The sequence below is a fragment of the Orcinus orca genome, chromosome 11 (assembly GCF_937001465.1).
Source record: "Orcinus orca chromosome 11, mOrcOrc1.1, whole genome shotgun sequence".
Taxonomy (NCBI): domain Eukaryota; kingdom Metazoa; phylum Chordata; class Mammalia; order Artiodactyla; family Delphinidae; genus Orcinus; species Orcinus orca.
Window position 1 is genome coordinate 93,902,894 of NC_064569.1, and position 16,262 is coordinate 93,919,155.

Below are 16,262 nucleotides of genomic sequence, written 5' to 3' on the forward strand. Positions count from 1 at the left end.
ACACAAGTATGATCACGTGACTCTCCCACTTAAATGAAGCCCTACTCTTTCCCGTGCACCCTCCCTGACTTGCCATCCCCAGCATCCTGCCACATTCAACTTCAGCCATTGCCCAACACCCTGCAACCCACCCCTTGGTCGTGCTGTTCCCTTGGCCTGAAATGCCTTCTCCCTTCTCTGCCTGCCCAATTCCTCTCCCCTCCTAGACCCAGCTCCGAGGTCACTTCCACTGTGAACTCTTCCCTGACCACCCCTTCCCACCTCCCCAGCACTGTGTAATTACCACCTTCCTCACCGGGGGCTCACTCATCCAGTTCTCACGAGCAAGGTCACCCTGGCTGAGATGATTAACAGGTGAAAAAGCAGTTTGGGGGGCCCAAATGGCAAAGGCCTTGGTAAACACCTTCTGTGAATCTGGGACTGTTCCCAGAATCCCAAGGTCAAATGGTAGATGCATGTGGCATGAGAAGAGGGAAATGGGACTGGGAAAGAGAAGGAGAAGGGACGAGAACCAACATGTTTGGAGCAGATTCTATGTTCTCGTGCTAAAGGCTCTGAAGATGCTACTTCATTTAATCATCATCACATCGCTGGGAGGTAGTAGGGATTTTAAAAACAAAGGAACTGGTGTATAGGATTTCCAAAACTAATAAAGGTAGCATTTCAAAGCCGTGGGAGAAAGAAGAGACTATTCAATAGAAGACTTTAATGTGAAATTGGCTATATACTTGGAAACGATCAAGTTGGACCCCTTACACTGCATTAAAACTCCAAATGGAGTAAACACAACCATTTAAGTGATTATTTATGTGAATTTGGGGTAGGGGAGGTCTTTCTCAGCATAACACAGAAGGCGGCCACCAGAAAGGAAAGTACTAAGAGACTTGACTACGTAAAAGTGTAAACGCTTTAGGTCAACAAATTAAGTTAAAAAGACAATGGAAAACTGGGAAAAATACTTCCTACATGTTACCAGAGAGAAATATAGGTTCCTAATCTAAACAGACAATTCACATAGGAAGAAATTTAAATGGGCCAGAGTTCAATTTTTCTAGTAACCAGAGAAATATAAATTAAATCAAATTGAAGTACCATTTAAAATTTACCAAATTAGGGACTTCCCTGGTGGTGCAGTAGTTAAGAATCCACCTGCCAATGTAGGGGACACGGGTTCGAGCCCTGGTCTGGGAAGATCCCACATGCCACGGAGCAACTAAGCCCGTGTGCCACAACTACTGAGCCTGCACTCTAAAGCCCGCGAGCCACAACTGCTCAAGCCCATGCACCTAAAGCCCGTGCTCCGCAACAAGAGAAGCCACTGCAGTGAGAAGCCCATGCACTGCAACAAAGAGTAGCCCCTGCTCGCTGCAACTAGAGAAAGCCCGTGCGCAGCAATGAAGACCCAATGCAGCCAAAATAAATAAATTAATTAAAAAAATAAATTTTACTAAATTATCAAACATTCATTTTAATAAAACGAGAGCGTCATGGGGCGCCATGGGAGAATGCATCATAAAACTGCCGATGAGAGAAACTGTGACAACCGTAAAGGTTATAAACGTCTTTTGCATTCTAGGGCAGCAGAGGGGATCTGTTTACAGAGACGATCGTCCCTTTGTTCTGGATTGTCTTGGAAAGACCACTTTCTTGAGCCCTCTTGGTCAGGCAGCTGTGAAGTAAGAGCTTCCTGCTGTTCTTGGGGACGCCCAAAGACAGCTGCTTTAGACTAAGATGTTAAGTATTCTATTCAGTTATATAAACTGGGTCAGCTAGTTAAAGAACTTTTTCTCCCCCCTTAATCTCGATTTTGGACTGCTCTGTGCAGGAGGGTGTAGGAGAAGGAGGTGAAGCAAGCTTTAGACGGGAGGCCAGGATTTCTTCTCCCCTGGGGTGGGGGGATGGGGAGGTCTACATGCTGGGCAATAGGGACCCAGTCAAGGGCACTGAGCCCCTGCACAGAGGCCAGTGGGGGCTAAGAAGAAAGCAGGCATGTGGCCCCCGTGAAGAATCCCAGACTGTGGACTTCCAGTTTATTTTTAATTTTTAAATATTTATTTATTTATTTGGCTGTGCTGGGTCTTTAGTTGCGGCCTGTGGACTCTTAGTTACGGCATGTGGGATCTAGTTCCCTGACCAGGGATCGAACCCAGGCCCCCCTGCATTGGGAGCACGGAGTCTTAACCACTGGACCACCAGGGAAGTCCCTGATCTCTGATTTACATCTGTATTTTGTTCTCCCCAAACCTGCAGCCAGGTTTTGTCAGGTTGGTGGTAGCTGTGTTTTAGGGAATTCAGGGGGGGTGCTGAGCCCAGAGAAGCCATCCTGAGAGCTGAAGCCTGGAGATGTCACCAGATGGCAGGAGGTTACCCATTTCTGGGGAGAAGGGCAGTGGTCCAGAGGAAGGGAGGTGGCCGAGGTGACGAGTGGCAACCAGGTCAGAGCAGGAAACAGAAAGCATGGCTTGGAAGTCACTGGCAAAGTGAGCCTTGGAAGGCGTGGTCTCCCGGGCTGACGCTTAGGTGATTTTCACTTCAGTATTAGAGAGCAGAGTGGCCCAGGGGATGCAGAATCCCAGGACCCCTGGCTGCAGGTTGGAGGCAGGAGAACAAGCCCTTTTATATGCTGGGTGACTGGAAACTGCACCTGCAAACTGGAAGACAATTTTCCAATTGCAGCAAAACCTTTTAAAAATGTGCATCTTCTGACCCGACAAAACCATTTCCGGGAGTTTATCAGAAGGTCAAAGAAAGGTAACTGTACAGCAGGGATCCGTGAACCTGGATGGGGAACAAAAACACGACACCTTTATTTCCAGGAACGTCTCGATGAAATTTAGCACTTCCTTCACTTACAAATATAGGCAGCAAACCACAGTAGAATTAGCCATACCTGTGGCTTTGCTGTCAACAGAAATCACAGCGTTGCAGAAATCAGAGCGTCGGCCACTCATCACCATTTCAGAGTTCCATCATTATTAGCCCCGCTATGGGATCTTGCTATTAAATGCATTCATAAGAAGCACAGCCATAAGTACAACCCATTTTCTTTTGTTTCATAAGACTATTTTTTAGAGCAGGTTCAGGTTTACGTAAAAGTTGAGTGGTGATCATTTTGAAATGTACAGAAATATCGAATCACTCTGCTGTGCACCAAGAACTAACATAGTATTGTAGGTCAGTATATTTCAAAAACAACTGAACAAACTCATAGAAAAAGAGATCAGATTTGTGGCAGGGGTGGGGGGGTGGGGAAAGGGGGAATTGAATGAAGGTGGTCAAAAGTACAAACTTCCAGTTATAAGATAAATAAGTACTAGGGATGTAATGCACAACCTGATAAATATAATGAATGCTGCTGTATGTTACATATGAAAAGTTTTGAAGGAAGTAAATCCTAAGAGTTCTCATCACAAGGAAAACAACTTTTTTCTATTTTTTTAAATTTTGTATCTATATGAGACGATGGATATTCACTAAACTTACTGGGGTCATCATTTCATGATGTATGTTAGTCAAATCACTATGTTGTACACTTTAAACTTATACAGTGCTGTGCGTCAGTAATATCTCAGTAAAACCGACAGAAAATAAAATTGAGCAGGAGGGAATTCCCTGGTGACCCAGTGGTTAGGACTTGGCGCTTTCACTGCCAAGGGCCCGGGTTCAATCCCAGGTTGGGGAACTAAGATCCCACAAGCCACGCTGCGTGGCCAAAAAAAAAAAAAAATTAAAATTGAGCAGGAAGGGACTTCCCTGGTGGTGCAGTGGTTAAGAATCCGCCTGCCGATGCAGGGGACACGGGTTCGAGCCCTGGTCCGGGAAGATCCCACATGCCACGGAGCAACTAAGCCCATTAGCCGTAACTACCAAGCGTGTGCTCTAGAGCCTGTGAGCCACAACTACTGAGCCCGCGCGCCTCAACAAAGAGTAGCCCCCGCTCGCCACAACTAGAGAAAGCCCGTGTGCAGCAACGAATTCCCAACGCAGCCAAAAATAAATAAATAAAAATTTTAAAATGTGTTAACAAAAATTGGGCTTCCTTGGTGGCGCAGTGGTTGAGAGTCCGCCTGCCGATGCAGGGGACACGGGTTCGTGCCCCGGTCTGGGAAGATCTCACATGCCGCGGAGCGGCTGGGCCCGTGAGCCATGGCCGTTGAGCCTGCACGTCCGGAGCCTGTGCTCCGCAACGGGAGAGGCCACAACAGTGAGAGGCCCGCGTACCGGGGAAAAAAAAGAAAAAAAAAAAAAAATTGAGCAGGAAATACAGAAAGTTCCCACATACTTCTCATCTCACTGCCCCCAGAGTTTACCCTATTATTAATGTCCTGCATTACTGATACATTTGTCACCATTGTTAAACCAATAATGATGCATTATTATTACTACTTTGAAAAAATTTGTTTTGTTGAAGTACAGTTGTGTTAATTTCTACTGTACAGCAAAGTGATTCAGTTATACATATATATATTCTTTTTTATATTCTTTTCCATTATGGTTTATCACAGGATATCGAATATAGTTCCCTGCTCTGTACAGTAGGACCTTGTTGTTTACCCATTCTATATATAATAGTTTTCATCTGCTAACCCCAAACTCCCAATCCCTCCCTCCCCCATCCCCCTTCTCCCTTGGCAACCACAAGTCTGTTCTCTATGTCTGTGTGTCTGTTTCTGTTTCATAGATAAGTTCATTTGTGTTATATTTTAGATTCCACATATAAGTGATATAAAATGGTATTTATCTTTCTCTTCCTGACTTACTTCACTTAGTATGATAATCTCTAGGCCCATCCATGTTGCTGCAAATGGCATTATTTCAATCTTTTTTATGGCTGAGTAGTATTTCATTGTATATATGAATGATACATTATGCTTAACTAAAGTCCACAGTTTACATCAGGGTTCACTCTTTATGTTGCACATTCTATGGGTTTTGACAAATGCATAATGTCACGTATCCACCATTACAGTACCATATAGAATATTTGCATTGCCCTAGAAATGCCCTGTGCTTCACCTATTCCTCCCTTCCTCTCTCTTCCTGAACCCCTGGAACCACTGATTTTTTACTGTGTCTAGTTCTGCCTTTTCCAGAATGTCATATAGCTGGTATCATACAGTACGTGGCCTTTTCAGACTGGCTTCGTTACTTAACAATATGCAGTTAAGGTTACCCCACGTCTTTTCATGAAGCTTAATAGCTCTTTTTTTTTTTTTTGGCCGTGCTGTGCGGCTTGCAGGATCTTAATTCCTTGACTGGGGATTGAACCCCCGGCCACAGCAGTGAAAAGTACAGAGTCCTAACCACTGGAACGTCAGGGAAGTCCCAATAGCTCATTTCTTTTTATCTCTGATAATATTTCCTTGTCTGGATTCCCACAGTTCTTTATCCATTCATCTACTGAAGGATATCTTGGTTGCTTCAGTTTTGGCAATCATGAATAAAGCTTCTATAAATATCCATGTGCAGGTTTTTGTGTGGATGTAATTTTCAACTCATTTAGATAAATACTAAGGTGCGCAATTACTGGATCATATTGTGAAACTATGTTTAACTCTGTAAGAAACCACCAAACTGTCTTCCAAAGTGTCTGTGCCGTTTTGCATTCCCACCAGCAATGAAGGAAAATTCCTCTTGTTCTACATCCTTGCGAGCATTTGGTGGTGTCAGTGTTTTGGATTTTAGACATTCTAATAAGTATGTAGTGGTAACTCATTGTTGTTTAATTTGCAGTTCCCCAAAGACATGTGGAGCATCTTTTCACATGCTTATTTGCCATTTCTGCTCCAGGTTTAATCATAAGCTTAGGTGATGCTTTCTGTAGGAAGACTATCCTCCCCCACTGTTATCAGTTAGCCTTTGCTGTGTAACAGACTATTCCAAAACTCAGTCGTTTATTTATTTATTTTTAATATTTATTTCTATTTATTTATTTGGTTGTGCCGGGTCTTAGTTGCGGCAGGCGGGCTGCTTAGTTGAGGCTCCAGGGCTCCTTAGTTGCAGCACGTGGGCTCCTTAGTTGTGGCATGCGAACTTTTAGTTGCAGCATGCATGCGGGACCTAGTTCCCTGACAAGGGATCGAACCCGGGCCCCCTGCCTTGGGAGTGCGGGGTCTTAGCCACTGCTCCACCAGGGAAGTCCCAAAACTCAGTGGTTTAAAATAAACTCACACTTCTGTGGGTGTTGCGGGGTTCAGCTGATCGCGGCTGGGCGGGGCTGGGTGGGGCTGGGTGCTTCAGGCCACAGCCAGCCTGAAGACCCGTGGGCTGCTCTGTTCCATGGGTCTCACACCTTCTTTGGACCGCTGTAGCCCAATTTTAAAACATATTTTGATAAATGTGTTTCAGGATAATTGGTTTCCTTTGCAAACTTTGGTATATTATTTTATGCGTTTTAAAATATTATTTTTGGGGGGTGGCAGGCTTCTCCTGGTGGCCAGGGGCTCTCTTGCACAGAGAAGGTTAAGAAATCTTGGTCTACAGGGATACACCACGCAACCTGGAGTTGAATCCTGAGGAGCAGGAAACAACGAAGACATCATGCAAGGGAAACTGGTTAATTAATCCTGGTTGTACCTTTACAATGGAATACCATGAGGGAAATAAGAACTTCATTGTAGAAGAATAATGAAATAAACATTAAAATTATATTCAGTGGAAAAAACAGGTTATAAAATAATATGTACAGTGCTATCCAACTGCTTCCCTGCACCCCTGGTACCTACTGACCTGCTTTTGGTGACTACGGTTTTGCCTAAGAACTACTCATTAAAGAAAATAAACAATTGATGAGATGTTTAGAGAAGTTAGCTGAATTCCCTAAGGTTGGGCACCTCCTCCGGGAAGCCTTTTCGATTCTCCATCCTCTTTATTCCTCCCCGCCCCCACCCCATCCAGCGTGTCTGTCCTTCTACGCCAAACCCAGGGTGTGTTTTTACTAATCACTGATTCAGGTTCATCTCTCTCTCTCCATTTGCTTCTCAAGGGCAGGGGCTCCATGTTACTTACCTTTCAACCTCCAGCACCTTCTATAGCAGCAACAAGGCCATTTATGGAGAACTCATTGGGTGCCGGGTGCATGCAAAACTCCTCACCGATGTCTATTCTATCTTCCCAGCAATCCTGAAAAGAGGATGGTAAAATTCCTTCCATTTAACTGATGAGACAAAGAAAGCTCAGAGAGGTTAAGCAACTCATCTGAGGTCACACAGTAAAGGGCTGAGCTGGGACTTGAACCAGGTCTGTCCGAGTCCAGAGTCGTGAATATACCGCCCTCTCTAAGGGTCTGATGCACGCACGGTAGGTGCTAGGTAGGTATTTGTGGAATGAGTGACTGGATGGAGGGCCACGCAGCTAGCAGTGTTCTAGCTGAGACTCAAACACCGGTCCTGCTTTTTCCATAGCCCTCTGGATGCTCAGGAAAGACACCTTTTGCCCTTTTCTTTGTCAGTTCTGACCGTCTTCCAGCAAACTCCCCTTCCTTTGGGCTCCTGAAGCCTGGGGTGGGCACTGGGGGTCTGGGGTGCTCAGGGAGGGGTCTGGAGCACCGGAAAGGAGAGGCCTTGTCTCCAGGAGCTGCCAGGTGGGGGAACAGCCTGCCTGGCAGATGGGCAGCCTGGTGGCACCGGGCTGGACTCAAGGAGGACCTGCTTCCCTTGGACGGCTCGGAAGCCAGGAGTCTCCACAGACAGAGCTGAGGGGCAGATGCAGGAGGGAGGTCACGACTGGGCCCTGGGGGTGGCTGGCCAGAGGAGTGCCCCGCACAGATATCCTCCAGAGGGTTGAGCCACAGGAGGCAGGGACAGGAGCCACAGGACATGGTGTTGTCCGCGAGCACCCGGCCATGGTCAGGAGCTGGAACCGAGCCGGGGAAGGATCCCAGCCTCGGTCATGCTGCTGGCTGGGGGCCGGGGCACATTCCTGCCGGAGTCGGCTTCCTCTTGTCATGCTGGGCCATTTCCAGGGGTTGGCAGGGACCAGAGGAAGTCAGATCCACCCGGGGCTCCAAGGGGCCTGCGTTCACATCCTGGCTCTGCCACATTCTAGCTGTCACTTCAACTCCCCGGGCCTCAGTCTCCCTCTCTGTAATAAGAGCACCACCTTGCCTTTCCCAGTTTGGACATTTTTGCATACATTCCCCCGCGTGTTGTGAACCCACGACAACACTGTGAAGCGGGTATTACGGCGCCACTTTAGAGAGGAATTCACACCGTCATATCGGATTAGAGGCCCACCTGACTCCAGTATGACCACATATTAACATATTACATCTGGGACTTCCCTGGCGGTCCAGTGGTTAAGACTTCGTGCTTCCACTGCAGGGGGTGTGGGTTCGATCCCTGATTGGGGAACTAAGATCCCACATGCCAGGCAGCACGGCCAAAACAAAACAAAACAAAACATATTACAGCTGCAACGACCTATTTTCAAATAAGGTCACATTCTGAGGTACTGGGGATTAGGACTTCATGAATCTGGGGGGACACGATTCAACCCATAACAACACTGTCATGAAGTAGGGGGTCACAAAGACAGCCCTTGAAGCAAAGGAGCTCCACTGCTTCCTAGCTGTGTGACCTTGGGCAAGTGACCTAACTTCTCTGGGCTTCATTTTTCATGACTGTAAAATAGGGATTGTGCATATCACTGACAGACGGCTCCAGCTGCTGCCTTTCCAGATCCACCCTCATGTTCCTGCCGAGGTTGCAGGAATGGACTGCTCCCAACTAGTGACTGAGTAGAGGGGAGCTAACTCGGGCTGGTCCCCACGAGACACAGGACGCCTTTAACCAGGACTCTCTAGGTCACCTGACTGACACTTTCCTATGACTGCACTACCTCCTGCCATCTGAGACCCTTCTCACTCAACCCCCCGCCCCCAGGAGTCAGACCTTAAGACCTGCATCATGGTCTGATGGCATATCCCAGACAGGGCTAATAGTAACACATTCCACAGGAGTGGTTATGACAACCCTGCACACGAAGTAATATGTGTAAAGCACTGAGAAAAGTGCTTGGCACTTGGTAGGTGCTCAATAAAAGTTCATTCATTCACAAAGCATTTATTTAGTGTCTGCTATGTGCGAAACACTGGGGTTGCAGAGATGAGTAAAACCTAGTCCCGGCTTTCAAAGAGGTCACAGCATCTTTGAAGAGGTAAACCAAAGTGAAGATAGCAGTAGTGCACAGAGAAATTGAGAGCACGACGTGGGGGTGAGCATTCTGGAAATGATCTTAAAGGAGTAATTCAGGGGAAAGTAAAGCTGTGAACGTGAGGACGCCTGGGGCTTTCTCCACCACCCACAATCCACCCCGCGCCCAGGAATCACAGAGATCAGAACGATCAGCCTCAAATCCAGATCTGATCACGTCCTTCCCCAGCTGCCAGGCACCTGGAGGCCCCCAGACACTTACGGTTCACGAAGCACCGCTGGTCCTGCCCCTGCCTCTGCTCCAGCTTTGGCTCAGCCTCACCAGCACTGAAGCCAGACAGACCATCGCTTCAGGCGTTAGCTGCCACCTTTCTTTCTCTACCAGTTGTATGCTCTTGCAGGTACCTCTGCCTGGAACACCCTTCCCTTCCATATCATTTGACCACCTCCTATGTATCCTTCAGGCCTCAGCTAAGATGTCACTTCCTCTGGGAAGCCTTCCCTGATTTCCTAAGTCAGAGGAGGTGGCCCTCTTCTGGGTCCCCTAGCCCCATGCTAGCCCTGTCACACTGCTCTGCCAGGGTCTGGTTCCTTGTCTGTTTCCTTGCAGGACTGTGAGTTCCTTCAGGGCAGGAACTGTGTTTACATTTCTATTTTTAATTTTTTATGAAAAATTTCAAACATACACCAAAAAGGGAGAGAACAGCACCATAAAATCCCATTCACGCATCACCCCAGATTATACTGATTTTGTCCCACTGGTTCTATCTCTCTCCCCTTGTTTTCTTTTTTCCCCTTTGCTAAAATTGTAAAGCAAATCATTCCCTCCCCCCAGCCATGTATTTCACTGTGCTTCTCTAAGAAATTTAATGAATGGTTTTCAATCACATGAATGACTGCTGCCAAGCTGTTTATAATAGCCCCCAGCTGGAAACACGCTTATCAGCTAACATTTGAAAATGAGGGGGTACTCAGAGGACTCTGATGCATCCTTTCAGATGGTCAGTATGCAGACCACACAGTCCCATGGCAAAATGCTTGTGACCAAGAAAAGCCCAGAAAGGCAGAGAGCCCAGCCCAAGGTGGTCTCTGCATTCTCTTTTGGCAACCAGGCCAAAATATCTGCCTGGGTTCCCAGCCAGAATGGAGAAGGCAGAAAGGAAGGTGGGGATGAGGGTGGTGGGATGTGGGCGAATCTGCGATTCTCTCTTCCAAGTATTCTTCAGCGTCTTTAACAGCACCTTTCCAAGCTGTTACCTGCAAACCAGATTCGCCAGGGCTGTGTGTGAGGCTGAACAAAGGACTGATGGCATCTGCTGGCTCCGTGGGGAGCTTGCTGGAGCCACGGAAAGCCTTGCTGAAGACCTCATGACAAAGGGCGGATCCAACCCCCAGGCACAGCCCTTCTCAGTTCCCAGAAGGTGGCCACCGAGCTGCACGGCTGTTTGTTCTGCATGGCTGTTTGTTCTTCTGCTGTTGGGGGTTTGGAAAGGCCACGGTGTGCTGGCATGGAGTTATCTGAGGTCCCAGGCCATGTGTGTGCTTCACCGTGCATCGGGGTCCTTGTCCCTGCCGGGTGGCTTGCCCACCTGGGCACCTGGAGCTTGCTCTGGCTGTTTAAACAGTTATCAAGGTCAGCAGTTGTGACATCTTTGTTCCTTGGCAGAAGCATGACTTGGACTGCTGGCAAACCCTGACCCACAGGGTTGTCCTGGGGAAAACAGGATCCACTTTACAGCTTGGTTCCCAGGCACGGTGACCCCAGAGAAGGGGGCCTGTCCCCAGCGGACTTCCTTGGATCCACCCCTATCCCTTGGGAGCTCAGTGTCCTGCAAACAGGAGGCGCTGACTTAATGCTTGTTCTCCCAGGTGCCATGCTGAGCCCGGCGTCTTTTTGCTCCCTGGAAGATCAGACTCGAGGGATTTTGGAAAAAGGACCCATCATGGTGCATTGGTTAGGGGGTCAGGGGTGGAAAGAGGCATTGGGGGGTTATCTAGAAGCCCCAAGTCTAGTCCCAGCTCCCCTGTAAGTCACTTGGGGACCTTGGGACTGCCTGTCCCCCACTTGCCTCATCTACCAATGTATCCATTCATCTCTGACTCTTCAATCAATTTGATGCCACACACGGTCACTGAGAAGCTTCCCCAGGGCCTACGAGGAGACCCAGAGCTGAAATGCCATAGTTCCTGTCCTCGGAAAGGTCACTCCAAACAATAACTGTGTGGGTTTTTTTTTTTTTTTTTTTTTGCGGTACACGGGCCTCTCATTGCCGTGGCCTCTCCCGCCGCGGAGCACAGGCTCCGGACGCGCAGGCTCAGCAGCCATGGCTCACGGGCCCAGCCGCTCCGCGGCATGTGGGATCTTCCCGGACCGGGGCACGAACCCGTGTCCCCTGCATCGGCAGGTGGACTCTCAACCACTGCGCCACCAGGGAAGCCCTGTGGTTTCAAATGATCAAAAAATGACTGAGGGAGTGATTCTTGGTGAGGGAATTGATGGGGTTCAGGGCAGGCCACCTCCAAACATGCCACTCTGGCATATTGATTATTTTGAATTAAAGTTTCTTGGGAAACAGCCAGTGAGAGAACATGCTTACCCTCCTTTGTCCCCCTGAAAAAGCAGGAAATAAATCTCCCATGTGAAGATACCCTCTACCAGGAGGAGAGGAGGCATCCTTATTGCCAGAGATAGCGAATTCAAGGTCTCAAGGCCAAGAAGGCTGTATAAACAAACTTTGTTACTTCTTCATTAATTTGCTACCCCAAGCAAAAAGGCTTCCGTGTTGTCAAATCTTCACAAGTAATTGTTTCTTTGCCTACAAGGTATAAAAGCTGCCTGCTGTAGTCACTTCTTTGAGCTTCATATGTTTGGGGCTCCTGGACGTTCGAAATTAAATTTGATTGTTTTTCTCCTGTTGATCTGTCTTATGCCAATTTAATTATATTAGACCAGCCAAAGAGAACCTAGAAGGGCAGAGGGAAATTTTTCCTCCCCTACAGGATCAAGAAAAATGTCAAGGGCTTTCATTCGCTAAGGGTCTTGAAGATGGAGCAGAAGTTCACCGGGCAGGCAAGTGTGGGAACCACAGGGACAAAGACGGAGGCAGGAAACACGTGGTTGTCTGAGAAACTTGAAGAAGTTATGCCGAGGCTTAGCTGGGAAGGGCCTTGGCGGGTCTGCTTACTTCACTGGTTGCCAGGAAAGGCCTTGGTGTCTCCTACTAATGTGTTTTTACCCACAACAGCAGGACACTTTTTTTTTTTTTTAATTTTGTTTATTTGTTTTTGGCTGCGTTGGGTCTTCATTGCTGCGCACAGGCTTTCTCTAGTTGTGGCGAGCAGGCGCTACTCTTTGTTGCGGTGCACAGGCTTCTCATTGCGGTGGCTTCTCTTGTTGCGGAGCACGGGTTCTAGGCGTACAGGCTTCAGTAGTTGTGGCACGCGGGCTCAGTAGTTGTGGCTTGCGGGCTCTAGAGCGCAGGCTCAGTAGCTGTGGCACACGGGCTTAGTTGCTCCACGGCATGTGGGATCTTCGCGGATTCTTTTTTTTTTTTTTTTTTTTTTTTGCGTTACGCGGGCCTCTCACTGCTGTGGCCTCTCCCGTTGCGGAGCACAGGCTCCAGACGCGCAGGCTCAGCGGCCATGGCTCACGGGCCCAGCCGTTTCGCGGCATGTGGGATCTTCCCAGACCGGGGCACGAACCCATGTCCCCTGCATCGGCAGGCAGACTCTCAACCACTGCGCCACCAGGGAAGCCCTGGCAGGCGGATTCTTAACCACTGTGCCACCAGGGAAGTCCCAGCAGGACACTTCTGACACCGAGTGTGTGGTTCCCCCAGCCAGCAATTCTCCAGCTCTCTGCAGACACCAATGGGGTGCCCTGTAATTTAATTCATTCTAATGCTAAGTGCCTGGAGTCAGTGCAGACCCCACAGGTTAAGGGCCGAGTACACAAGACCGTCCCCCTCTTCAGTTGCAAGTAGAGATTCCTCAGGTTACCCACATTTCTGTACAATTTGGCTACAAATCAGGGATTCCCTCCACCCCCTCCTCACCTTTCATAATTTGCTATAACAGCTCACATAACTCAGGGAAACACCTTACTTCTGCCGGTTTATTACAAAGGATACAAACAGCTACATGAAGAGGTACATAGGGTAAGATCTGGTAGGGTCCACAGAGAACAGAGCTTCTGTCCCCATGGAGTTTGGGGTGTACCACGCTCCCAGGAAGTGCATGCACTCACAACTCAGAAACTCTCCAAACCCCTTCGTTTAGGGTTTTTATGGAGGTTCCATTACATAGGCATGAATGATGAAATCACTGGCCACTGGTGATTAACTCAATTTCCAGCCCCTCTCCCCTCCCTGGGGCAGGGGAGGGGGGACTGAAAGTTCCAATCCTCTAATCACAAGGTTGGTCCCTCTGCGATTAACCCCCAACCTGAAGTTATCTAGGGGCCTCCTGACACCAGTCATTCATTAACCGTAAACTCCAGTACAGTGGAAAGCTGCTTGTTACGAAAAACAAAAGATGCTCCTATCACCTCTGTCAGGAAATTTCAAAACCCTTTCAGAAGCTCTGTGCTAGGAACTGGGACAAAGACGAAATATACATGTCTTACTATATTACAACATTGCAGAGTCAGACCTGAGTTCAAAATCCTGACATTTCTATGTTGGATGACTTGCTGAATTGGAGTTTCCTGCTTTATAAATTAGGAGATTACAATACCTATCTCACCAGGTTGGAGTGAGAAGTAAATAAGTGTATGATGAAAAAACATCCAACAAGTTCCTGGCATCCAGTAGATGCTCAATGCGTGTTTATTCTCTTTTAAAAAATTAAAGTTTACTCTGAATGTAATAAACATCAGCACCTACCACAGGTCAGGTCTCCCCATGGCATCTCATTTAATCCTTGCAGTCATTCTGTCAGGTAGATTATCACTCTCATTCTACAGAGGAGGATACTGAGGCTCAGAGAGGGCAGGTGGCTTGTTCAAGGTCACACAGGCGACAGGATATGGAGCCGGAATTAGAATGGAGTGGGCTGGACTCCAAATCTTAATTCTTTCCAGACTCTTCCTCAACAGACAAACCACCAGGCCTCAGCAACCCCGTTCATGGCAGAGACTGCACATAAGCTCCTGGTATCCATTTCCCAATCTTTTTTCAGTAACAGAAACTGTAGTTGGTCACTTTGTAGCTCAGTCCAAAGCCTTCATTTCCTGACCTCCCTTTCAGTGAGATATAGCCATGGGGCTAGGTTACTGCCATTCAGATGTAAGGAGAAGCATCATGAGGAACCTCTGAAGTCTCCTTAAAAGGGAAGGGAGATTGCTTGCAAGTAAATGTTGATTTGAAAAAAAAAAAAAAGGAGGAGGAAGCAAATGCCATCTTCCTACCTTTCTCTTTCCTTCCTGCTGGATGAACTCAGACTAAATGACTGGAGCTCAAGCAGTCATCTTGGGCCATGTGAAGCTGTGCTGGTAGGACAGCAAGATGGTGAATCACCGTCCCAGTCCTAGACTGCTTCCCTCTTCCCTCTTCTGAATATCAGCTCTTCTCTATTAAGCCTTTACTTCAGCATTTAAACAGGCTCAAGTTTCTCCCAACCTAAAAGAAAAAACTCTTCTCAAACCCATGTTCCCTCCCACCAACTGGGAAGAACCACCTATTCTCAAGGTTTTTGTGTCTCCATTTCCCAGCCATTCCTCAACTCACTGCATCTGGGTTTCTGTCCTACCATTCCATCCGAATTGCCTGGGCCAAGGGCCTCCGGACAGCTAAATCTAACAGGCTTTCTTCGGTTACCTTCTAACTGGATCTCTCAGAAGCATGTCATGTTGCTCCCCATGCCCCCCTCATCTTGGGTTCTGTGCCACCTCTGCTCCCCCTGCCTCTCTAGCTGCTCACTCTCTGTTGGCTTTGCTTACTAACCCGCTGCTCTGAGCTCTAGTCTTCTCTGTCTAAGGAATGATCTGACTTCTTTTCTTGCATGTCTCAAAAGCAACTCAAACTCAACATATCCAGGGAATTCCCTGGCGGTCCAGTGGTTAGGACTCCGCGCTTTCACTGCCGAGGGCCGGGGTTCAATCCCTGGTCGGGCAACTAAGATCCCACAAGCCACGCTGCGCAGCCAGAAAAACCCAACATGTCGAAAATGAACATTCTCCCTCTCCTCAGACCTAGCTGTTCTTGCCAGAAATCTGGGAGAATCTTTGACACATCTCTTCCCATCATCACCCACAACCAATCCGTGGTCAAGCCCTGACGATTTTATCTCCTAAATAAAGTTCACCGCCATCAGCTGACACAAACCACTCTAGGGACTGTTGCCTGGATCCAGTACAACATTCTCCTAATTGGTCTTTCTGTCTCCACGCCAATCCTCTTCTAAACACCAATTTTGTACACAGTAGTTAAAGAGATCTTTCTACCAACAGGGTCATGTCAATGGCTTGCTCAGAAGTCAACAACTTTCCTTTATCCTCCAGACAAATAGCCCAGCTCCTGCCTGGGGCTAGCGAGGTCAGAGCCTGCCCCCTACCCCCTTCATCTCACTCCCCCTCCATCTCTGTTCCAGCCACAGCGGCCTTCGGTGACACCCATGCTTCCTGAACCCACCCGCTCCCTTTCCTCGTGCCTTGTGCACTAGCTGTCCCCTCCAGCCCTTCCTTGTCGCCAGTTACCTGCCACACTGCCACGCCTGCCACATGCATAAACTCCCTTCCCAGTAAGCAGCAGCATTCGAAATGACTTACGCATGTAAATGTTGTCCTTCCCAATTAACATGTTAGCTTTTGGAGGGCCTGTCTTGCTTGCTGCTTCACCCCAAAGGGCCAGGCACAGTCACCCAATGAATATTTATTGAGTGAATGAATAATTCGCCCTCTCCCGCCCCCATAGTGCTCATAAAGTACCCTAATCCAGGGTCTTAGGAGCCCCACCTGAAAGGGATCCTGAAGAAAGTTCTGTAAATAAAGATGAAGAGGGGCTACTACACAAGGAAGCCGTCCTTCCCTTTCTCTTACGGGAGAAAGGGTGGAAGAGCGCGCCTGCGCACTCGCTTCCCTACGGCCGCATCCTACTTCGGCCGTAGGGTGGC

The 16,262-nt window shown here is 48.1% G+C and overlaps 1 long non-coding RNA gene across 3 annotated transcripts; it reads right to left on the minus strand.

Annotated features, from left to right (window-relative positions):
- Positions 1 to 686: 686 nt before the first annotated feature.
- Positions 687 to 16,258, minus strand: LOC117196466 (uncharacterized). Of its 3 annotated transcripts, none has more exons than XR_004476652.2 (3): positions 16,105 to 16,258; positions 7,009 to 7,122; positions 687 to 2,778 (listed from the first exon to the last, which is right to left on the minus strand). It is a non-coding gene; the product is annotated as an uncharacterized LOC117196466 (long non-coding RNA). The 3 variants fall into 3 exon arrangements; XR_007469931.1 differs by having other exon boundaries at positions 15,919 to 16,188; XR_004476651.2 differs by having other exon boundaries at positions 14,560 to 16,188.
- Positions 16,259 to 16,262: the final 4 nt, after the last annotated feature.